The following is a 19,042-nucleotide window of genomic DNA, read 5'->3' on the forward strand; positions in this document are numbered from 1 at the left end:
TCCACCACTCCAAGGGGCTTCCAGCTGAATATTCACCCCACGATCTGCAAATTCACTCAATCCTCACACCCATGATAAACTGCAAGGCGACACAGGCTGAAACTCACAGATTGAGTTGATGCAGGTTTCACAAAATAAACAACTGGCACAGTGTGAGTTTTACTGATGCAGGATTCATGAAAGAAACACATGATACAGAAAGAATTTCATGAAATTTATTGGCACAGGACTCACAGGACAAACAAATAACATAGTACGACTTTCATGGATTTAATAGATACAGGGAGGGTCCCCACTGTGATAAAGTCACAACGAACCAGTGCAGCATTTGTTTCTCATGGCCTTTTCTCCTGGCCTTTTCTTCTTATTGAAATGTCCCGAGCCTTTTGACCCCCTTGGATGGCCTCGTTGTTTAACAGACGACAATCAGCAACCTTCAAGTTCCTGCACTCGAAATTGATCTGAGCCCCGAGAGGTTCCGTGTGCAGAGAAGTCCAGAGGCCGTACACTAGCCGGCACTTGCACTGGGCCAGGTGAGGCATTAGTCAGCCCCCTCCCTCCCCCCCATGTGACAGACCGCTGCCACGGCTGCTCAGCTGTGTGAAGCCGAGTGGTGTGTTGGCAGACATTGCTGGAGTCCACAGTGCCAGCTGCAAACTGGGCGTGGTCAGGTGGCGAGGAGGTAGGAGCTTTGTCACCCATGGATAGTGGGGTGCTTGGGAACTTCCTCCTCACGACATACAAAGGGGACGACAGAGTCAGCAATGGCATTTGGAACGGCAGGGGCGGCATCCTCAACAGGCACTTCAGCGAAGCTCAATGAGTTGCTGCTTGGCTCAGCCGTCCCCTCAGAACTTTCCATCCAAGGTTCCTCTCCTCGCTGCAACTTGCCAATGTGGCTCCAAAGCCATTCCATGGTCTGTGTGAAGCACTCCATTCCAGTGCTGGTCAGGAAGAACAACAGGTGGTGCAATGTGTTGGATGCAAGTCGGTACTTCTCAGCGCTTGTGAGGGGGCTTGGATGGGCTTCAGTTATCACCACACCAGCACCTGTGACTGCTTGCACACGAGTTTGCGATGACCGCCAATGGCTCAGGGGGGCAAGTCTCCCCAGAGACAACCCCCAAATGCCTCTGGGCTACAACTGCATGTCTGCAAGGGAGTGAGTACTGAAGGCAGAAAGGGCAGTAGCAGATAGCTTGGCCATCACGTATCTGCAAATTATACTCATTGACTCCAGAGGTCACCGTGACTATCAGCCTCCTCCTGCTTGACACTCAGGCGATCCAAGTAGAGGTGATTCTTGCTCATTTCCTTTGCAGCATACTCCGTGAACTCTGCTTACAAGAGTTTAGATCCGACGGCAATTCTGCAAACCGCTTGAAGGAGGCAAGCTGCAGGAACGTAGCAACGGTACACTCCTTATCCAGGATGTCATTGTGGAACAACAGGCCGGTGACACACTCTGCCAGTGATGATGAAGAATGCAGTAAGTGTTTGATCTTCCCGTTCTCGCACTCAATGCTATTATTCGTATTGTTTCCAAATGTCAGCATGTCATGGCGTAGATATGCGGCCCACATCTCCTCCTGTGGGATCCAGTTGTGTAACAGATACTCCTGAAATGGACAAAAAGTTAGAGCATTCCTGCCTAGGAATCAGCAGACTCACCCGTGTATGCACTGCACCTCAGTAATAAGCACAGACCCGCCTGCAAAGGTTTGTGGAGCTGCCCAGTCCTTTCCACACAACTCTGCAGTATCTCCTCAGAACTTGAATGAACCATTTCCTTGCAGATTTGTAATATCTCCTCCTTCAGGGAGTTGTAAAGCAAGTAGGTAGCGATCTACCACTTTAGGTTCATCATAATGTGGAAGTGGCAAAGCAGAACAGTGACTGCTGGCAAATTCTTTCTCACCGCATTAATCTTCTTAATGTCCTTCTCCACAGTGACAGTCTGCACATGATCAATACTGGATCCCATCATTTGTACAAACACTTCAACATTGTTATTCAGCATCTCAGATATCCCATTCTTTACTAAGGCGTAGAAGACAGCCCTACCCCTGCCAAGATTGTCCTGCACCATGATTTGGTAGAGGGACAGCCGCCCTTGTTTATCTTGTAGATCCCGTCAATCAACAAAACCTCAGGAAAGGCTTCAAACCGAGTCTGCATTGGATTTGTTGCAAAGGCAATGAACACAATATTATCACCATTCAATTCCACATGCACCTGCCCAACCTCTGAGACATGCTCCAATGCAGCTATTAGAGCAGCCATGCTATCATTCCCAGCTTTCAGCCAAGCATTGATGTTCCTGATGTCATGCAAGGTCGCGACCTTGTTGAATTTCTGCTGGATGTGTTCCTTCATTTGCTTGTTTTTTGGTTGGAGCTTGGCCGACTCCTCCACATGTTTCATCTCCCCTGGACTGAGAGGTACCTGAAACAAAATGGAATTGGGGTCAGAATGATCAGCTGCACACAATGGATTCATGCATGCTCACAATTGCAGTAGATCACAAGCATCATGTCCACAGCCTATTAGTGCTCAGTGTAAGTCACTTGCTGCGATACTCGTCTGCATCACATGCAAAGTTTGGGAGGGTTTAGGAGAGAAGTGAGCAGGTTTAGTTACAGTGACAGTGCTGTTGAACAAACAATGTCACACCAGAGAGACAATCCATCTATTCGAGGGATGAGGCTTGGGAGTCCATGGCAGAGAAGCTAAAGATGCCAGTGGTACCACCTGACATGGTGGCTGGAATATCCCAGGAATGTGCTCGCAGCCTGCAATTTTCCCCAACCATTCATTCCGACAGATGGAAAGCCGCAGGGCAGCAAGCACAATAGTCAGAAGCCCATTTACTGGCTCTTGGATTGCTGGGTTGCAAGTTTTGGCCAGATTGAGACAGTGGCATGAACACATGCCCCTCTCAGCAGGGGCCATACTATCAGCCCACTGGCTGGACATCAATCCACAACCATTTCAACATGAACACCACAATAACCAAGCAGGTGTGCAGCAGCTGTAACACTTACCACTGACTGGGTCTACTCCCAGTTGACCGGATGCGTGGCTGCCCATAGTGGACACAGCACTGTTTCACTGACATGTACTGGAAGCTGGTGGGGATTGGTATCTCCCATCTCTTGTTCTCAGTATGGTGAGCGTGTCTTCGAGAAGAGGCTGCCAGTCGCCTGCAAGAAGAGAGTTGATATTCACTGAAATCTGAGCCTTTCGCCAAGGTTAGATGATGATGGCAGGGCAGGTGGTGTGTCATAACTGCAGTATTTGGGAGTTTGTGGAGACCAGTAAGATCCCGAGCAGCCCCATCAGCGGGACGTGTCTGCAACTCAAGGAACTTCGGCTCAGAGTTGTTGAGCTGGAGTCCAAGCTGCAGACATTGCGATGGATCAGGGAGGGGGAAGAGTTATCTGGACACTTTGACCCAGGAGGTAGTCACACCCCTTAGCTTAAGTAGTAGTTTAGAGTTGGTCAGTGGCCAGGGACAGGAGGCTTCTAAAAGAGGTGGCTACAGAGATGGTGGATGCATTGGTTGTGATCTTCCCAAATTCCCTAGGTTCAAGAACGGTCCAAGTGGATTGGAAGTTAGCAAATGTAATCCCGAGAGGAGGGAGAGAAAATAGGGAACTACGGGCCAGTTTGCCTGACATCAGCTGTAGAGAAAATGCTGGAATCCATTATTAAGGAAGTGGTAATAGGGCACTTAGAAAATCATAAAATGATTAGGCAGAATCAACATGGTTTTATGAAAGGGAAATCGTATTTGACAAATCTATTACTATTTCTTGAGGATGTAACTAGCAGGGTAGATGAAGTATATTTGGATTTTCAAAAGACATTCAATAAGGTGCCACATAAAAGGTTGTTACACAAGATAAGGGCTCATGGGGTTGGGGATAATATATTATTATGGACAGAGGATTGGTTAACGGGCAGTAAACCGAGAGTAGGGATAAACAGGTCATTTTCAGGTTGGCAGGCTGTAACTAGTGGAGTGGCGTGAGAATCAGTGCTTAGACCTCAGCTATTTACAATCTATATTAATGACTTAGATGAAGGGACCGAGTGTAATGTACCCAAGTTTGCTGACGATACAAAGCTAGATGAGGACATCCCTGCAAAGGGATATAGACAGGTTAAGTGAGTGGGCAATAAGGTGACAGGTGGAGTATAATGTGGGGAAATGTGAGGTTATTCATTTTGGTAGGAAGAATAGAAAAACAGAATATTTTTACATGGTGAGCATCTATTAAATGTTGGTGTTTAGAGAGACTTGGGTGTCCTTGTACAAGAAACATAGAAAGTTAGCATGCAAGTACAGCAAGCAATTAGGAAGGCAAATGGCATGTTGGCCTTTATTGCAAGCGGGTTGGAGTACAAGAGTAAAGAAATCTTGCTACAATTGTATAGGGCTTTGGTGAGACCACACCTTGGAGCATTGTGCACAATTTTGGTCTCCTTATCTAAGGAAGGATATCTTTGCCTTCGAGGCGGTGCAACGAAGGTTCACTAGATTAATTCCTGGGATGAGAGGGTTGTCCTATGAGGAGAGGTTGAGTAGAATGGGCCTAAACTCTCTGGAGTTTAAAAGAATGAGAGGTGATCTCATTGAAACATGTAAGGTTCTGAGGGGGCTTGACAGGGTAGATGCTGAGAGATTGTTTCCCCTGGCTGGAGAGTCTAGAACTAAGGGGTATAGTCTCAGGATAAGCGGTTGGTCATTTAGGACTGAGATGAGGAGGAATTTCTTCACTCGGGGGGCGGGGGTTGTGAATCTTTGGAATTCTCTACCCCAGAGGGCTCTGGATGCTCAATCATTGAGTATATTGAAGGCTAGATAGATAGATTTTTGGACTCTAAGGGAATCAAGGGATATGGGGATAGGGCAGGAAAGTGGAGTTGAGGTCGAAGATCAGCCATGATCTTCTCGAATGGCGGAGCAGGCTTGAGGGGCTGTATGGCCTACTCCTGCTTCTTATGTCTTAATTAAAAGATGAGAATACAGAGTCTGCAGCTGAACACAAGGGGCACAAAATACACATATAAGCACAGGTACCTGTTGAAACTCCTCCAATTTCAAAGGAAGCTCTTCAAACTCCACTGTTGAGAAGATGTCCTTGAATTGCTGGGTGGTATCCGTGGACATTTCACTTGCCATCATGGATTGCAGCTCTACAGATCAGCACATGGAACAGAATTTCAACTAGTCAACTCAAGTTGGAATGACAACATTGGAAAAGAACTCAATGGCACACAGAACTCACACCTGGATGTCATGACAAAGTGTTTCCTTTCACATTTTGAGACAGGGTGATTCAGATAGGTTCAGTGAAATGAGGAATGTGAGAGTGAGCAGGAAACAGCGATTAGGATCAGGCAGCTTCCACAGACCAGACTGCAAGGAAAAACCTGACAGGCATTGCTACAATCTTCCAGTCAGCGGAGAGCTTGACCATCGGGAGAGAGGGTCATGATCGGTCGGGAGGGACATGGGTGGGGGGGGGGGGTGTCAGGGTCAGGGGGCCGTGATCAGTGACGATTGGGGTGGTGATTCCAGGTGGAAATGTGCGCACATTTCCTGCCTGTCATTTTGGGGGCTCAGGAGGCCGCGTAGCTCCTGAAGAATGAGCACTCGTTGCCCAATTTAACCACCATCGAGTCTGGAGCTAACAAAGGCATCAATGTGTGTTTTCAGTGGCAGATGGGCTGCGGTGAGTAAGAGCGAGGGAAAGCAATGTCACTGAGATGAGGCTGGATGGTCTTTGAGATGAAGAGAATTGCAATCATAGAATCATTACAGCACAGAAGGAGGCCATTTGGCCCATTGGGCCCATACCTTGAGGCTTCCCTGTCTGGCCCATTGGGCTAAGGGCTAACACCGCTTCTCTGGGGCGATCGTCCTAGACACCCCCCGCAACCAACGCCTCACATCAGAGCCTGAGGAAGCAATGGAACAAAATGCAACTCACTTTTAAAGCATCTACGGAACATAACCTACTGAGGACAAAAGGGAAAGTTCACAACATTCTCACTTTGATTGGTCGTTTCCAGTCGGTCTCTCTTTTCGGCAACTATGAAGGTGGCATCAACGGTCTCCGGCTGTGCTCCCGAGCGGGCGGTCTCCGGCTGTGCTCCCGAGCGGGCGGTCTCCAGCTGTGCTCCCGAGCGGGCGGTCTCCGGCTGCGCTCCCAGCCTAGAATGAGTGAGGAGGAAAAACACCTAAGGGGAGATACCGATCACCGAACTCTATTTAATTGCTCAGAATACTTGCAGTGCCCAGACAGCAGAATTCCAAAGGTTTTCTCTCAGGGGCACTGTGTTTCTTGGAGCATAGTGAAAGAAATGCTCAAACTGAGACTGTCAGGCCTCTGTTGCTAGAAGAAAATGAGGAAAAGACATAACATTTAGTGCAGATACTGTTTTTTGCACAGATTACTGAAAAATTGCAAATGATCAGAAAACTTGCACCTCCCAAGTAGCAGACTGCAAGGGTTTTCACTTGTGAAATGGTAAACCTTGGTCCAGACATGACAAATAAATGCACAAAGGATGAAAATTGCCTGAGATCCCTGCACCTGGAAGTAAGAAAACACAGCTCTCACAGTTGCACTCCAAATGAAATGGATACACAGACAAAGGGGTGCACAAGGTGGAAAGCTCGTTGTACGATGGACAAAGGGGAGGACATGGTCGAAAGCTCGGTTGACAAATGGGAGCACATGGGCCTTACCAAATGTGCTGCAGCTTTACCTGCACCAGGCAAAAAGCACGGGGAGGAATACGTGGAGCTAAACGCAGCAATACCAGCAGGTAGTTTTGCACGGATCAGACCAAATGCACTGAACGCAATATGCGGCATTTAGCGAACTATAATCACAGACGTTCACAGAGTGAAGATAACCGTACCCACGGACTTTCACAAAGTGGAGACCTGAAGGATTCCTCAATTGGCATAATATACTGTGCTCATGAGGGCTAGTGCAGCAAAGAAAAATGTGAGGCCACATAGAGCAAGCACCAGTCTTACTACTATGATTGATGCAGTCATTGATGATACTACCATGAGGTAGCACTGAGGTTAACGTGCAACTACTAGGGAGCCATGAATCACTTCAGTGATTAAATCAACTGTATTAGTAGCTCGGGAACTGCTATGAATTCACAAAATAATACCGTGATTAAAGCACCAATGAGCAAGAAGGTTAACGTGCAGCTACTATGAACTCACAAATATTAAAGCAGCAATCAACAACTAAAAAGCAAAGCAAAGCACAGCCAAAGATACCACAAAGATCCAAGCAACTTCAGGCCCCACAGCGGCCCTATTCACAGCGTTTTAACTGGGGCCTGAGCAATGGAGCCAGGCTAAAGCACGGCTGCAGACAGAAGAGGTTTTCCAAGCTAAGTGTAAAACTTTACTTTGTGCGGCCAGGAGAAGCATGAGTGCTCCTGCCCCAGACTGCTCCCCTCCTTGGCCCTCAAGACCCTCCTCATGACTTATCTGCTTGCCGGCGAGCTTTAGTGCCCTCAGCCGCCCGAACTTCCTCTCTCACCCACCAGCCAGCTGCCACTTTCTGCCCAATTCGGGGGGCAGCTGACCGGTGGCACGTAGATAAGGCCCGGGAGTTAAAATATCCTGAACCTCAAACTTAGGTCAGCGCGTGCAAGAAGAATCTCAAGAGGAGTTGAACATCTGTTCTGCTTCATTGTCTTTCTAGCAAAGAAAAAATATAACAAAGTAAGAATAGGAAGCTTTAAATACACAGGACTCTCCATGGGTGCAGCTGATCAAAGAAGATAGCATAAAGTTTAAGAGTAAGGTTGATATAGTATAAGATGGATGCCGCAGAATGTCTTATCATTAACTTGTGATTGTGATCCTTCAATCCTGATCTCATCCCCATTGCCCTGTGGGAGCACCAAGAAACCTGACTTTGCACACAAGGAGCTGGAGGGAAAATTGAATAGGGAAAAGGGAATGGGGAGAAATTAAATGAACTGAAATATTGAAGTAAAAGTTGATATGGCCAACTTGAAATCATTCCTTTAAAGTTCTTTTGTCAACTTCCTTGGTTGTATCCTCTTCATCATTTATATGCTATCTCTCAGTGACCTCATTCTAGTGTCATATTCCACATATTTGCTGAATACAACCAAATATACCGTGTTCTTCCACTATTGACTTCAAAGCTGTTGTTGCACACTCCAATTGCCTGACATGAAATCCTGGGCAAGTCAGATTTGCCTTCAGCTTAATGTCAGTAAAACCAAAGCCATCTTCTTTGGCATCAACTCCATTAACCCCAGGGGCCACCATAGACTGGACACAGTGGCACAGAATTTTTTCCTGATGAACCCTGAACTGAGCTTGCCATCCTCATATTCAATGCATTGCCATGACTGCTTTCTTTTAGCTCCAAAACATTTCCTGCCTTTGCTCATACTTCTTCCTCGCTGCTGCTGAAATTTCATCATTTCAAGGTTTGACCTTGCCGATCCTTTTCTTACCAGCCTCCCCAAATTCCCAATTTACTCATAGCTGAGTGACCTACATCCTGTCCTGTACTCCCATCACCCTGACCTTGCATTATTTGAGTAGAAACTACTAATTGTTAAGGGAAATTCTAAGTATTGCCTAAGTGCTAACTCGAATTGTACTCATACAACTCAGCTTGCTCGGAAGTTCGATTGAAGTTTATTTATGGGCTAATAACTGTAACAAGACAAGTGGTATGTAAAACACTTCTGAGCCATAAGTCACATGTTCGGGAGTACAAAGTAATGTTTGATAAAACCATACTGATAAATATGCAATTATTGAATCTATCACTGGGCATTACACACTGAAGGGTTCAGAGCCCCGTAAGCTGTGGTTGTAACAGTGCCTGAGACCAGTAGCCGCAGAGTGTGAAGTGCAGCAGGCAAAATCCCTCTTATATTGTTTGGTGCAAATTGCACTTCCTCTCCCAGACAGCTCTGCATGTTCATATTCTGCTCTGTTCTGCAGCCAGTAAGTTTTTAATGTTTTGAGAGTGTTGACGGAAGCGTCAGTTTTCTTCAGTAGGTACCTCTTGAGATGGAGGTATCTTGTACCTCCTTGTATTGGTGGCGAGATCATCCTGCAACCGCTTGTGTCACATCTGATGCTGTGGTGGTTTCCTGGTCTGTCTGCTGGTTGGTACTTCTTGTGTCATTTGAGCGGGGAAGCTGGACGGAATGAACGTGACATCACCATGAGAGGCAGCTTTCTCGTCCATGCTGCAAACTGATATATACCCCAGCTGTTGGGTACTCCCTCAGCACAACGAGGGTGCTTTATATCAACCTTATATCAAAGTCCTCGCAATCCAATTTCCCAGTATATTGAATCCACAAAAGGAAGAGTCCTGTATTTTGAAGCCCAAGATATCAAGAGTTCCAGTCAGAGCATTCAATAGAAAAACTGCAACTGGGCTTAGGACCTGTATCGTTGGACTTACTATGTGCTGCGTGCTGTTCTCTAAGATGATCATACACCACTGCACTCATGCAGCAAGTGGACACCTCCACAGTCGCCACCAGACTTTCCAAGATCCTTTGCATATTTTCAAATGACTGCATAAAGGGTTGATGCTCACATAGGAGCCTCCCTCTGTATGGAGGTCTTGTGAGGTACCAGTCTTGTGCTCAGCTCTTCAGGGAGGATTCAATCTGGCCATATGGTCAGCAGGTTCCTGTTCCTCTCCTGCTGCCTTCACTTGTTCCTCCTTACTATGCTTAGTGCTTCAGCCAAACAACCTGACTCACTAGATCTCCGAATTAGATATACTTGTGTAGGAATTGCAGTAGGTGTAATGAGTGAGGTGGCTCCTTTGCTGGCACAGTAGCTTCATAATGTTGGGAGACCCCCAAAGAAGCAAAAAGAATTATGTTAAAATGACAACAACCACCTTCAAGCTGAACTGACATGCCAATATATTGTGTGTTCTGGTGCTGTGTATATTGGTGAGTGAGTAAGTGAGCAAGGTTAGGAAAAAGAATAAGCAAAGGATTTGTATGCTAGAGTTTTCTCTTTTTATGGGCAGCCTTCTTCTGCAAGCAGATACTTAGTATGGAGATGTTGAAAGTTTGAAGAACACTAACATTGACACTTAAGTGGCTACACTGCATTGCTTGTGAGTGAATCAATGAGCATGCATTACCACCAATATTGGAATTAGCCTTTGGCTTATTGGTAGCATTCCTGCCTCTAAATCTGAAGGTAAAGGGTTTGAGCCCCTGTCCAGACAACCCCGATGAATGGAGTCTAGAAAACAGTCTCTAAATACTGGGTTGACATCCAGTGGGGTACTCATGTCCGAATGGAGTGACCACTAGCTCAGAGGTAGTATTCATGCCTCTGAGTCAGAAGGGTTGTGTTTGAGCCACACTCCAGACAGCCCTGGCAAGCGGAGACTGGAGCGCCAGCTCTGAATACTGGGTAGACGTCCAGTGGGGATACTTGAGTCTGATAGGTGTGGGTGCCCGCCCCCCCCAACCAGCTCGTAAAAAGGGTAGGTCGGGCTCTTTAGCCTTGGTAGCAGCTCACCTAGGAGAACGTACTCTGAAGATAAAACCCATGAGGAAGGCAACGGGAAACAACTTCAGCTACTCTTCACTAGCAAGTTAGCTCAAGAATCTCATGTGAGACCTGGGTTAGGACCTGCCCTAGAGCAGAACACAAGTTCTTACAGTGTGTACTGGAAACAATGCAAACACATTTGGCTCATTAAAAAAGCATGTTTAAAGCCAAGGCTTCTTGTACATTGTTAAATGTAAACTATTGAACTACACATATATGCACATTTTGTCAAGGTGTAGCTTTATTCTTATGAAGAAAAAGTTATCTGATTATCCATATTTTTACTTAAATACAATTCCTACATTATTTCTTCTGAAATTGAACAGCATGATGTGGCACTTTCAGATTCCCACTTCTTAGTATCATTAGGAAATCTATATATAACTAATGAGTTTTGCCAGAACAACCGGTAAGTAATTGTTGCTACATTCAGGAAATTCTGAAAACGGCCAAACATGTTCCTGCCGGGAAGCAGAATCAATAGAATTAGAATTACATGTTAGATGTTTACTTGGAATTAATGTTGAAGGAGTGTTTCTGGCAGCTGTAACATCATATTTCCCCTCTGAAATGTGGGATTAATTACATTGTTAGAGAAACTCGGGTTTCTCTTTTGTGCCAAAGACTTTTTCCATCAACAACTCTTAATTCTCTATAAAGTGCAAGTACACAATGACTGGGCGACTGCTCCCATATTAGGAGAGGAGCCTCTTCCAGCACCTTTGTCAAACTGCTGGACAGCATAAAGGAGAAAGCTTGTCAATTTGATAGGTTCACCTCTGGCTCAAACTTATCTCTGTCCACCACAATCATTTTGGTCTTTCTCTATTTTAGCAATGCGACTACGGACAGTGCTCCACTGAACTTTCCTCTATTGTTTCTCCTAAGCTTCAAATAGACTCCTACATACTTTCCCCCCTGCAACCTCGTTTTATTGAAATCAGGACTTGATCATATTGTGTTCCACTAGAACTCATTCTCTTCCAAGACCTTAAAATGGTATAAATTCTTCGCCTTCCTTTTCTCATAGAATCATAGAAAATTTACAGCACAGAAGGAGGCCATTCAGCCCATCGTGTCTGCACCAGCTGAGAAACGAGCCACCCAGCCTAATCCCACTTTCCCGCATTTGGTCCGTAGCCCTGCAGGTCACGGCTCTTCAGGCGCACATCCAGGTATTTTTTAAATGAGTTGAGGGTTTCTGCCTCTACCACTCTCTCGAGCAGCGAGTTCCAGACCCCCACCACCCTTTGGGTGAATTTTTTTTCCTCATTTCTGCTCTAATCCTTCTACCAATCACTTTAAATCTATGCCCCCTGGATATTGACCCTTCTGCTAAGGGAAATAGATCCTTCCTATCCACTCTATCTAGGCCCCTCATAATTTTGTACACCTCAATCAAATCAACCTTCAGCCTCCACAAATCCAAGGAAAACAACCCCAGCCTATCCAATGTGTCATCATAGCTAAAATTCTCCAGTCCTGGCAACATCTTCATAAACCTCCTCTGCATCCTCTCTAGTGCAATTACATATTTCCTGTAATGTGGTGACCAGAACTATGCGCAGTACTCAAGCTGTGGCCTAACTAGTGTTTTATATAGTTCCAGCATAAAATCCCTGCTTTTATATTCTATGCCTTGGCTAATAAAGGAAAGCATTCCATATGCCTTCTTAACCACCTTATCTACCTGTCCTGCCACCTTCAGGGATCTGTGGACATGCATGCCAAGGTCCCTCACTTCCTCTACACCTTTCAGTATCCTCCCATTTATTGTGTATTCCCTTGCCTTGTTTGCTCTCCCCAAATGCAAACGATCTGGAACAGCAGACAGAGGGATCCGCGGTACAGCAACCGAAGAAGAAAGAGTCAAACTGGACTCCTCCGGAGGGTCCTGCCCTAAGCTTGACATGTATGCTCAAGCTGTCAGGGAATGCGTCAATGCCAGATTCATCAGCCGCACTCACAAGACAGTCCAGAATGTCACCCGAGCACAACGCAACGCCATCGACGCTCTCAAGACCAACCACAACATCGTCATCAAACCAGCGGACAAAGGAGGAGCCATCGTCATACAGAACAGAACGGACTATTGCAAAGAAGCATACCGACAACTGGACAACCAGGAACACTACAGACGGTTACCCGCAGATCCGACCAAAGAACACACCCACCAGCTCAACAAACTGATCAAGACCTTCGATCAAGAACTTCAAAGCATCCTACGCGCTCTCATCCCACGTACTCCCTGCATGGGAGACTTCTACTGCCTCCCAAAGATACACAAAGCCAACACACCCGGACGTCCTATCGTATCAGGCAACGGAACCCTGTGTGAGAACCTCTCTGGATACATCGAGGGCATCCTGAAACCCATCGTACAGGGAACCCCCAGCTTCTGTCGGCGACACTACAGACTTCCTACAAAAACTCAGTACCCACGGACCAGTTGAACCAGGAACACTTCTCACCACGATGGACGTCTCGGCACTCTATACCAGTATCCCCCACGATGACGGCATCGCTGCGGCAGCATCAATACTCAACACCAACAACAGCCAATTTCCAGACGCCATCCTACAACTCATCCGCTTCATCCTGGATCACAATGTCTTCACCTTCAATAACCAGTTCTTTACCCAAACACATGGAACAGCCATGGGGACCAAATTCGCACCCCAATACGCCAACATTTTCATGCACAAGTTCGAGCAGGACTTCTTCACTGCACAGGACCTCCAACCAACGCTATACACCAGATACATCGACGACATTTTCTTCCTATGGACCCACGGCGAAGAATCACTGAAGAGACTACATGATAACATTAACAAGTTCCATCCCACCATCAAGCTCACCATGGACTACTCCTCAGAATCAGTTTCTTTCTTGGACACACAAATCTCCATCAAAGACGGGCACCTCAGCACCTCACTCTACCGCAAGCCCACGGACAACCTCACGATGCTCCACTTTTCCAGCTTCCACCCTAACCACGTCAAAGAGGCCATCCCCTATGGACAGGCCCTGCGAATACACAGGATCTGCTCAGACGAGGAGGAACGCGATGGACACCTACAGACGCTGAAAGACGCCCTCGTAAGAATGGGATATGACGCTCGACTCGTCGATCGACAGTTCTGACGGGTCACAGCGAAAATTCGCATAGACCTCCTCAGAAGACTAACACGGGATGCAACCAACAGAGTACCCTTCATCGTCCAGTACTTCCCCGGAGCGGAGAAACTACGCCATGTTCTCTGCAGCCTTCAACATGTCATCAATGACGACGGACACCTCGCTAAGGCCATCCCCACACCTCCACTACTCACCTTCAAACAGTCACCCAACCTCAAACAGAGCATCGTTCGCAGCAAATTACCCAGCTTTCAGGAGAACAGTGACCACGACACCACACAACCCTGCCACGGCAACCTCTGCAAGACATGCCAGATCATCGACACAGATACCGCCATCACACGAGAGGACACCACCCACCAGGTACATGGTTCATACTCCTGTGACTCGGCCAACGTTGTCTACCTCATACGTTGCAGGAAAGGATGCCTCGGAGCATGGTACATTGGCGAGACCATGCAGACACTGCGACAACGGATGAATGGACACCGCGCAACAATCGCCAGACAGGAGGGTTCCCTCCCAGTCGGGGAACACTTCAGCAGTCAAGGACATGCAGCCACCGATCTTCGGGTAAGCGTTCTCCAAGGCGGCCTTCGAGACACACGACAACGCAAAATCGTCGAGCAGAAATTGATAGCCAAGTTCCGCACCCATGAGGACGGCCTCAACCGGGATCTTGGGTTCATGTCACGCTACACGTAACCCCATCAGCGAAAAAAAGTTATCTGTTTTTAATACAACGGGTCATTCTCTGTCTTTCTCTTCCTTTCGGATGTTTCTCTCTCTCTCTGTCTTTTGTTCTGGCCGTTTGTATATTCGGTGGTCCTGTAGGTAACATCTCTCTGTCTGAACACTTTGATTGCCTTGACAACGGGCAGTTGCAAAGATTATCTGTAATCACCAGGTATTGTTCTCTCACTATAAATGCGGTAATGTTCAAGGAATCCCACACTTTACCTGACGAAGGAGAAAGCCTCCGAAAGCTTGTAATTTTCAAATAAAACGGTTGGACTATAACCTGGTGTTGTAAGATTCCTTACATTTGTCAACCCCAGTCCATCACCGGCATCTCCACATCAAATGCATTACCTCACACCTCTCCGGATTGAACTCCATTTGCCACTTTTCTGCCCATCTGACCAGTCCATTGATATCTTTCTGCAGTCTACAGCTTTCCTCCTCACTATCAACCCCACGGCCTATTTTTGTGTCATCCGCAAATTTCTTAATCATGCCCAGTACATTTAAGTCCTAATTGTTAATGTATACCACAAAAAGCAAAGGATCTAGCACCGAGCCCTGCGACACCCCACTGGAAATAGCCTTCCAGTTGCAAAAACACCTGTCGACCATTACCCTTTACTTCCCGCCACTGAGCCAATTTTGGATCCAATTTGCCACATTCCCTTGGATCCCATGGGCTTTTACTTTTTTGACCAATCTGCCATGTGGGACCTTGTCAAAAGCCTTGCTAAAATCCATGGAGACTACATCAATTGCGCTACCCTCATCGATCCTCCTTGTCACCTCCTCGAAAAATTCAATCAAGTTAGTCAGACACGACCTCCCCTTAACAAATCCGTGCTGACTGACCTTGATTAGTCCATGCCTTTCTAAGTGACAGCTTATCCTGTCCCTCAGAATTGATTCCAATAATTTGCCCACCACTGACTGGCCTGTAATTACTCAATCTATCCTTCGCTGCCTTTTTAAACAATGGTACAATGTTAGCAGTCCTCCAATCCTCCGGCACTATGCCTGTATCCAGTGAAGTTTGGAAAATGATTGTTAAAGCCTCCGCTATTTCCTCCTTGGTTTCCTTTAACAGCCTGGGATACATTTCATCCCGCCCTGGTGATTTATCCACTTTCAAAGATGCTAATCCCCTGAATATTTCCTCTCTCACTATGTTTATCCCATCCAATATTTCACACTCCTCCTCCTTAACTTCAATCCCTGCATCATCCCTCTCTTTTGTGAAGACAGATGCAAAGTATTCATTAAGAACCATACTCACATCTTCCACCTCCACATAGTTTACCTTTTTGGTCTCTAATAGGCCCTACTCTTTCCTTAGTTATCCTCTTGCTCTTAATGTATTTATAAAACATCTTTGGGTTTTCTTTGATTTTACCTGCTAATATTTTTTCATGCCCTCTCTTTGCTTTCCTAATTTCCTTTTTAACTTCACCCCTGCACTTTGTATACTCCTCTAAGCTTTCCGTAGTATTTAGTTCCCGGTGTCTATCATAGGCTTTCTTTTTCTGCCTTATCTTACCCCGAATGCTTGTTGACATCCGGAGGGCTCTAGATTTGGCAGCCCCTTCCTTTTTTTTGTGGGAACATGTTCAACCTGAACCCCTTGAATCACCCTTTTGAATATCTCCCACTGCTCTGACACTGATTTACCTTCAAGTAGCTGTTTCCAGTTTACTTCTGCTAAATCATTTCTCAGTTTTGCAAAATTGGCCTTTCCCCAATTGAAAACTTTAACTCCTGCTCTGTCTTTGTCCTTTTCCATAACTATCTTAAAACTAACTGTATTATGATCACTACCACCAAAATTGCTTTGGTAATAATTTTCCAAAATTCTCTGGACTCGGCAAAGGTCCCGGCAGATTGGAAAACTGCTAATGTAACACCCTTATTTAAAAAGGGTAGTAGGCAGAAGGCTGGAAATTATAGACCAGTTAGCCTAACATCTGTGGTGGGTAAAATTTTGGAGATTATTGTTAAGGAGACAGTAGCGGAACATTTGGATAAACATAATTTAATAGGACAAAGTCAGCATGGCTTTACAAAGGGGAAGTCATGTCTGACAAATTTGCTTGAGTTCTTTGAGGACATAACGTACAGGGTGGATAAAGGGGAACGAGTGGACGTAGTGTATTTAGACTTCCAGAAGGCATTCGACAAGGTGCCACATAAAAGATTATTGCTCAAGATAAAGAATCACTGGATTGGGGGTAATATTCTGGCATGGGTGGAGGATTGGTTATCTAACAGGAAGCAGAGAGTTGGGATAAATGGTTCATTCTCGGACTGGCAACCAGTAGCCAGTCGTGTTCCGCAGGGGTCGGTGCTGGATCCCCAACTCTTTACAATCTATATTAACGATTTGGAGGAGGGGACCGAGTGTAACATATCAAAGTTTGCAGATGATACAAAGATGGGAGGGAAAGTGGAGAGTGAGGAGGACATAAAAAACCTACAGGGGGATATAGACAGGCTGGGTGAGTGGGCGGAGATTTGGCAGATGCAATACAATATTGGAAAATGTGAGGTTATGCACTTTGGCAGGAAAAATCAGAGAGCATGTTATTATCTTAATGGCGAGAAACTGGAAAGTACTGCAGTACAAAGGGATCTGGGGGTCCTAGTGCAAGAAAATCAAAAAGTTAGTATGCAGGTGCAGCAGGTGATCAAGAAGGCCAACGGAATGTTGGCTTTTATTGCTAGGGGGATAGAATATAAAAACAGGGAGGTATTGCTGCAGTTATATAAGGTATTGGTGAGACCGCACCTGGAATACTGCATACAGTTTTGGTGTCCATACTTAAGAAAAGACATACTTGCTCTCGAGGCAGTACAAAGAAGGTTCACTCGGTTAATCCCGGGGATGAGGGGGTGAACATATGAGGAGAGGTTAAGTAGATTGGGACTCTACTCATTGGAGTTCAGAAGAATGAGAGGCGATCTTATTGAAACATATAAGATTGTGAAGGGGCTTGATCGGGTGGATGCGGTAAGGATGTTCCCAAGGATGGGTGAAACTAGAACTAGGGGGCATAATCTTAGAATAAGGGGCTGCTCTTTCAAAACTGAGATGAGGAGAAACTTCTTCACTCAGAGGGTAGTAGGTCTGTGGAATTTGCTGCCCCAGGAAGCTGTGGAAGCTACATCATTAAATAAATTTAAAACAGAAATAGACAGTTTCCTAGAAGTAAAGGGAATTAGGGGTTACGGGGAGCGGGCAGGAAATTGGACATGAATTTAGATTTGAGGTTAGGATCAGATCAGCCATGATCTTATTGAATGGTGGAGCAGGCTCGAGGGGCCGATTGGCCTACTCCTGCTCCTATTTCTTATGTTCTTATGTTCTTATGTAAAATGTTCTCCCACTGCTACTTCTTCCACCTGCCCCTCTTCATTTCCTAGAACTAAATCCAGAACTGCCCCCCCTCTCGTTGGGCTTGCTATATACTGGCTAAAAAAATTCTCTTGTATGCAATTTAAGAATTCTGTGCCCTCTGTACCATTTACACTGCTTGTATCCCATTTCATATCAGGGTAATTGAAATCCCCTACTATTACTGCCCTAATGTTTTTACACTTCTCAGAAATTTGCCTACATATTTGCTCTTCTATCTCCCTCTGACTGTTTGATTCTCCTACAATCTAAGAGCTTTTTAAGTCTAAGCTTGCTGCAGCTTCTTGATTCATCTTTCTTCTCTCCTAATCTTCTTGATAGTAGATATCTTGCATTTGCACCTAGCTTTCTGAATTATTAAAAAAATTACCAGAAATTTTATCTTCAACTCTGCTATAAAGACCGGGTGTAATTCTGGCCAGCTGGATTCATCAAAGCTTGATTTAATGTTACTAAATATGTCACTAACACAGCTGTTGTTTTTAATCTGTCATTTGCACTCCTCTTTGCTAGCAGTAACACTACTAGACTTGATGAGGGACTCATTTCTGCTTTTTTAGGGCATTAAATCACTTACGTTGCGTTTTGTTGGTGAAAATTTACTGTTGGCAAATACCATCAAACTGTTGTAAGAAAAGCTGTAGTAGCAAACTACTACTTCAGGCTTGACTCAATGGTAGCACTTTTGCCTCTGAGTTAGGTGGTTGTGGGTTCAAACCCTGCTCCAATCTTGAACACTCTTGGCTGACACTTCAATGCAGTACTGCAGGTATGCTGTACTGTAAGTGCCATATTTCAGATCATCTACTATCCAGCAGGTGAAAGAAATATTGGGGCAGAATTGCTGCTGGGTTCCCTGTTCTCCCGCCGTGATTTCAGCAGGAGATCGGTGGAGAAAAGCTCATGCTCAGTACTACAGTACTGCTTCAGAGCCAATTGAAAATATTGCTGCAACCAGTTATATTATCAAATTTCAGCCTTTCTAGTCCTTAGAGTTCCAGAAACCTCATGGAACTCTGTGCTCCCAACGCTGGACTTTAAAAAAAAGATTTGACTTTATATATTGTGATTCTGAAAAAGCTAATACGACAATAATAATACTACTTGGATTCAGCAGGAAC

This window comes from Heptranchias perlo, chromosome 22 (assembly GCF_035084215.1).
Source record: "Heptranchias perlo isolate sHepPer1 chromosome 22, sHepPer1.hap1, whole genome shotgun sequence".
In the NCBI taxonomy this organism is placed as follows: domain Eukaryota; kingdom Metazoa; phylum Chordata; class Chondrichthyes; order Hexanchiformes; family Hexanchidae; genus Heptranchias; species Heptranchias perlo.